This window comes from Aegilops tauschii, chromosome 4, assembly GCF_002575655.3.
Source record: "Aegilops tauschii subsp. strangulata cultivar AL8/78 chromosome 4, Aet v6.0, whole genome shotgun sequence".
Lineage (NCBI taxonomy): Eukaryota > Viridiplantae > Streptophyta > Magnoliopsida > Poales > Poaceae > Aegilops > Aegilops tauschii.
Genome location: NC_053038.3, coordinates 24,028,510 through 24,035,415, shown reverse-complemented (window position 1 = coordinate 24,035,415; position 6,906 = coordinate 24,028,510). Strand labels below are relative to the sequence as shown.

Below are 6,906 nucleotides of genomic sequence, written 5' to 3'. Positions count from 1 at the left end.
TGAGACCTATATCAAGATTCTTGTTTCTTTCCGAAGAGTATGAACTTCTCAAGTGGGTGAAAGTGAGCTAAGGAAGGAAGGTGATGCATGTGTGTGTATATAGACGATAACTGTGACAAGAAGATGGCATGGTAGACAACATCGTAGTACTTTGGTGGATGGAATGACATGAATACACATTGATGACTAGGTCGCAGTGACAGGGACCCTAAATTAAGCACACGGAACGAGAAATGCGCTCTTCTTCATTCATGTTCTCGCCGAAAATAACTTCAAGCTTTTCATGATTCGAAAGCAAAATAGTGGTGAGGCGTTTGCAACTCCGCTCACACAATACAGTTCCACGTGTGTATACTAAACGTACTGCTTTTAAAATGAGACCAACCCAAGGGCTACTCGAATGGTCGCGCGTTCGAGCCGGGACTCGAACTCGGATAGCCAACGGGTCGACGCCCCGTCTACTTTCATTGATTGAGCGAAGAAAGGTTGTGCTCTTGTGGATGGCCTAAAAGCACTCATATGGTATGGCTATGAACGTGAGTCCCCGAAGTCAAAGTAGAGCGCGACTCGGAATCTGGGTTGAACTCTGAACGGCGTCGTCTCCGCTCACGCTGCAGCCCTGATGTTCGAACGTTCGTTCAGTATCACCTTCGTAGCCCCCCCTCGACTTCGCCCCAACGGACCCAGAACACCCGCGATCACCGGCGCGCACCGTTCCCGAGTCCGATTGAGCTTCGTTCCAAGGCATCGCGCGCCTCCTATAGCCGTCCCTCCTCCGCCCCTCCGGTCCACCCCACGAAACCCTAACCCCATCCCGCTCCCGCGCGCGGTCGCCATGGGCATCGAAGAGGGCCCCATCTCCCGGCGCTCCAGCTCCAGGCGCCACCGCCGGCCGCCCGGCGACGACGCCTCCTCCCCGAAGCGCCAGAAGCGCAGCCATCACCGCCATCACCACCGCCACCACGGCCACGGCCGCGGGGACAGGGGAGACCAGGAGTCGGGCTCGCGGCCGCGGGTGTCGGGGGCGAGGCCGGGGGAGCGCGAGGTAGAGGATGGTGAGATAGTAGACGACGCCGCCGCCGCCTCAAGGGGGCCGGGTGCCGACTTCGGCAAGGCGGGGTCGGTGTTCGGCAGTCTGGCACCTGCTCCGGTCTGTTCCGAACCCCCGCCCTTTGCGTTCCCGTTCGGTATAGGTTATTTTCGTTACCCTTTTCCATTGATCCATAATTAGTTGCTTTATCATGTGAATTTTGTTGGAGCTTGGCGTGATTTTTTTATGCTGCTGGCACACACAACATTATCTGGTACGATGGCAGAGGATTTGCAGATCAACAAAATAAAATCTGGTTTTGACTTGAGAAGGCAAGCGTCTTAGTTTTGTTAGCTGTTAAGTGAAACTAAGTATTATACATGGCAATTCCATTAATTTATTCAAAGTTCTAGTGTTTACTCGGTTATTTGAAGCACATCTATTAACCACTGGCACAAAAAGCAGCAGCTATTGTTTAGTTTCCTCTGTGATGATAAATCAACGACAGCTTACTCTGTTCTACGCTTTGCTGCACAAAGAAAAAGGGATTAAAGAGTTTCCTATCGCTGCCTTGAAGTAATTTTGTTCAAACAATCAAACACCCTGGGAAAAGCTAAAACTAACATGAGCCGTTTGACCATTTCATATTATTCTTAGTTTTCTGATGAAGAAACTATTCTTTGTTAACTACTATATTCTAATAACTGACAAGATAATTGCCATATTCTTGAGATGTAAGCTGTTTAACCGTAGATTTCACTTGATAAGTACAATAAACTGGGCCAAGCTTACTCACATAGAGCTGCAGGCTTTCCCACATAGCCTCGTGTTTCCTATTTTTCTGGTCATGCTTTTATTGTAGGAAAATGCTTTTAGTCATGCTTGCTTTTCTACTTTTGGTGAATTGGTGAACTCACTTTGAAACTTATTTATCTGTAGGGATGTGATGACAAATTTGATGCAAACAAGAAGTGTAGAGAGGCCAACCACAGAAGAAAGAGATCTGAGGAAATCAAGGAACAATCTTGCAAGTAAGGTTTCTCATATCTGGTGATCAAAGGACGGCATGTGTTTCAGGAGTTCAAGAGGGCATTCCCATGGTAATAATCCTTTTGATGCAGTTGATTGTTCACTTACCATTTTCTCAGCTAGGGTTCTCACTTGATATCTTTGAAATTTTACAGGGTGCAAGATCTTCAGATATACTCTGCGATGATATTTTTGGAGTATCTCCTATTAGAGTTCAGAAATCGGTATGTTTTATAGTATTCTTCAACCGAACTATTATTTCTACTGAAATTTCTTACTTCAATGTTTTGCTATCTTCTTTTTGCTCGGAACAATCTCGGTAATCCATTGGCAGTTTTATCTTTTACTCTATTGGTAGGAAGCCCTCGGCAGTAAATTATTTTGTGATCACCTATTGATTGTTGTGTTGTGTAGGGTAATCTAGAAGGTATGCATGTGAGAAAAAATTCGCTTCGCGACAACTGGGATGATGAGCATGGATATTACAGTAAGCTCTATCAATCTTTCCTTTTCATTTCATTGTCTACTTTTCAGTTACTCCTTTATAATTCAAGCTTTTTTGCATTTTATACAGAGTACCACTTAGGGGAAGTGCTAGATGGCCATTACAGAATTACAGCAGGCTCTGGGAAGGGAGTTTTCTCAACAGTTGTCCAGGCAAAGGATCTAAAAGCCGGGGAAAATGATCCTGAAGTAGCTATCAAAATTATCTGCAATGAAAAAGAAAGGTAAGCTGAGTTCATTACAACTTCTTCCCTTTTGCGGTCATATATGCAATAGGGAAAATAACATTTGACCCTGTAAATTGCATTTTGATTGTACAGGTACAAATCTGGTAAGAGGGAGGTTTCTGTACTGGAAAAATTGTCAAGTGCAGATCGTGAAGACAAACGACACTGTGTCCGGTTTATTTCTAGTTTCATGTATCGGGATCATCTCTGTTTAGTTCTTGAATCCCTTCATATGAATCTTCGTGAGGTTATAAAGAAATTTGGTCGTGATATAGGGCTGAAGCTTACTGCTGTAAGGACGTACTCGAAACAGCTTTTCATCGCATTGAAGCACCTAAAGGATTGCAGTATCCTCCATTGTGATATTAAACCAGATAATATACTGGTATGCCCGCTTTCCAAGTATCTTAATTATCTTTGGTAGAGCTTGTACTTGCGGAGCTTATTTTAAGCTTTGAGAAAAGCATAAAAATGACTTACATGCCAATGGTTAACCTTTGTGTTAATTGTATGCTGGAATCTACAAGTTTCTCTAACTGCCTCATTTTGTAGGTAAATGGGTCTAGAAACATGTTGAAACTCTGTGATTTTGGTAGTGCTTTGCCTGCCGGAATAAATGATATCACACCAATTCTTGTGAGCCGCTTCTACCGGGCACCTGAGATAAGTGAGTTATTTACTTGACATGTACAGTCATTTCATTAGATTTTCTTATATAAGTTCAAAAAATAATTACCTGCATGCCAACACAGTAATTTTTTATCCTCATGCAGTTCTTGGATTGCCGTACGACCATTCATTGGATATGTGGTCAGTAGGCTGTTGCCTATATGAACTTTACACAGGAAAAATCTTATTTCCTGGTGGGACGAACAATGGCATGCTTTGGCTTCACATGGAATTGAAGGGTCCGTTCCCTAAGAAGATGCTTCGAAAGGTGAGATATGATGCTGATATATTAGTTCATATGATGTACTTATCTTTTATGTGTATTCTAGAGAACAAACAAAAAATGTATGGTAGTGTTTATGTTCGTATTTCCTAGTCTTCTCTCTAACAGAGTTAATGTTTCTAATTATACAGGGAGCTTTTACAACTCAACACTTTGACCAGGACCTTAATTTCCATGCCACTGATGAGAATCTGGTGAAGAAGGTATGCTAATTATACCTTGATGAACTGATGATATACTCTGCTTTAGTGCTTTGCTGAAAATTGAATCGATGTCCTTTTTTCTGGCAGGCGGTGAATAAAGTGTGTATGAACGTTAAACCAAGTGGTGTTGGTCCCAAAATATCAAGCTTCCCAGGCGAGGATCCGAAAATGCTATCCAGGTTTAAAGATCTCCTGGAGAAAATATTTGTGCTCGATCCACAAAAGAGGCTCACTGTGTCACAAGCGCTTAGCCATCCATTTATCACTGGCAAGTGAAATAAAGATGATCATACTTCTCACTTGTAACATATTGAGCATTTGAGCTTAGCTTCTTTTTTCTGAACTAAATTACATGTCTAACCGACGTGCGGTTCTGTCATTTCCTTGTGAGGTTTTAGCTTTGAGATGTTTGATACCAGGACGAAGCATGGGAGGGCGAAAATGCGCTTTGTTGGCCGAGCTACCTGGAGGCCGTTATCACATCCGTCAGTACTTGTCGTGATCAGCGCTGAGCGGGTATGCAGCTACCGTATTTTCAGTCCAGTCTGTTGCACAGTACCCGTATTTGGACAGGACCTGAGAGGCCTGTCCATGAATTCAGAGGAAAAACTGAAGAACACTAGGAATTTGTGGGCGAATTTTGGGGGATTTTCATTCACGCAGAGTAGCTCGAACTAGGGTTTGGCCAGCCGGAACACGGCGGCTGATAAGGGCCAAGCCCGATTACAATCTGGATGCCCCAAGGAGGAGGCCTCCGGGGTCTAAATATACAGCTGGAAGGGAAAAGCAAGACAGCGACAGGAAACTGATTACAGTACAACGCAGTAACTTTTGAAAAAGTAAAAGACTATCTTGGGCCGTCCACTTGAAGATCAACGGAGGACGTCGCAGGAGGCTTGATGAAGTGGTAAGTTGCTCTGTTGCCGTCGGATCGTAGATCGACAGCCATCGCTCGAATTGACACGCTGAAGCGGTACTGAAGCTTATCAGGTATTGTCGATGACTGCTACAGTCCTGACAATTCCCCCCTGCAAAGAACAGACTTGCCCTCAAGGCTGGAGCTCCGGGAAAACCTTCTGGATGAACGAGGCGTCTTCCCACGTGGCTTTTTCCGCTGGTAAGTTCACCCATTTGATGAGCCACTGCACGACTGGGATGCTGATGTCTCCTTGCACTCTGGGAATGAGTTTTCTCTGCAGTATGGCTTCAGGTTGTATTAGAATGTGTCCCTCATCATCGATCAGTGGTAGTTGTGGGTTGGGCACTGCCTCAGGCCCCAGATGTTTCTTCAACTGACTGATGTGAAATGTTGGATGTAATTTGCAACCCTCAGGAAGGAGTAATCTGTAGGCTACTCTCCCAATTTTCTCCAAGACTTTAAAAGGGCCATAGTACTTGGAGTGCAATTTAAGATGTTTGTGGATGCTTAAGCTGGTGTGCCTGTAAGGTTGTAGCTTGACATAGACCATATCTCCCACCTCCAGTGTTCGGTCAGATCTTTTCTTGTCAGCAAAATATTTCATTCTGTCTTGGGCCTTAAGGAGATTTTGCTTGATTTGGGCTGCAATGGTATCTCTGTCCAGCTCTGCTGTCCCATCTTCCTCTTCAGATGGTGGTAACATAAGTTCAGCAATAAGAGGAGGAGGTCTTGCATATAATGCTTGAAAAGGTGTCATTTTCAAGGATGTATGAAAGCTGGTGTTGTACCACCATTCTGCCATGGACAGCCACTTGTACCATTTCTTGGGATGAGCAAATGCCATGCATCTGAGATAGTTTTCCAAGCATTGATTTACCCTTTCTGTATGTCCATCAGTTTGAGGGTGGTAAGATGTGCTGAGATGCAGTTTCACTCCCATTTTCTGGAACAGTTTCTGCCACAGATGACTGGTGAATATTCTGTCTCTGTCAGTTACCATTACTGTAGGAAGGCCATGCAGTTTGAACACATTATCAGTGAAAGCTTGTGCTACTGTTGTGACATTGATGGGGTGTTTAAGGCCAATGAAATGAGCATATTTAGTGAACCTATCAACTACCACCAGTATCAGGTCTTTGTTGTCAGAAACAGGTAGTCCTTCCACAAAATCCATACTGATGTGTGTCCATGCAAAGTCTGGGACAGGCAGGGGTTGCAGGAGACCAGGATAAGGGAAATGGTGTGCTTTGTTGAGTTGACATACTGGGCACTGTTGGACAAAGTTTTTAACTGCTTGTCTCATGCCTGGCCAGGTGAACAGAATTTTGAGTCTGTGATATGTAGCTCTCTCTCCAGAATGGCCACCTAATTCAGATGTATGGAAAGAAGTGATGAGAGATGCTCTCAGTTCTGTGACGTTGCCAATGAGGATTTTTCCTTTATATCTCAGGACACCACTGGTGAGGGAATAAGGAGGTTTTCCAGGAGCAATAGCTAGCTGTTCCAGGAGTTCTGAGCATTTGAGATCTTGTTTGTAGCTGTTTACTACTTCTGTTATCCATGTTGGAATGGCAGCTGTAGAGGTGAGAGCTTGCAGAGCATACTTGACTCTGGAGAGGGCATCTGCTACTTTGTTTTCTTTTCCTTTCTTGTACTCCACCTTGAATTTGTACCCCAAAAGCTTAATTAACAGTTTGTGTTGAATACCTTCTGTTAATTTCTGCTCTTGAATGTGTTTGAGACTTTGCTGGTCAGTTCTAATTATGATAGAGGATGATGCAAAATAGTGTTTCCATTTTTTATGGCCTCAATGATTGCCAGGGCCTCCTTGTCATATGTGGACCATCCAGCAGCTTTGGGGCCAATTGCCTTGCTGAGGAAAGCAATGGGTTGCCCCTTCTGCATGAGTACTGCTCCCACTCCATAGCCGTTGAAATCTGGGAGTGCTAAACACAGGTGCTGCTGTCATGCTTGTCTTTAACTGTTGGAAAGCAGTTTCTTGTTTTTCAGACCAGAGAAAAATGTCCTTCTTCAGAGCATGA

The 6,906-nt window shown here is 44.1% G+C and overlaps 1 pseudogene; it reads left to right on the top strand.

Moving 5' to 3' along the window:
* The first annotated feature begins 654 nt into the window (after positions 1-654).
* On the top strand, positions 655-6,568 carry LOC109778832 (serine/threonine-protein kinase prp4-like; annotated as a pseudogene).
* The last annotated feature ends 338 nt before the right edge of the window (positions 6,569-6,906 follow it).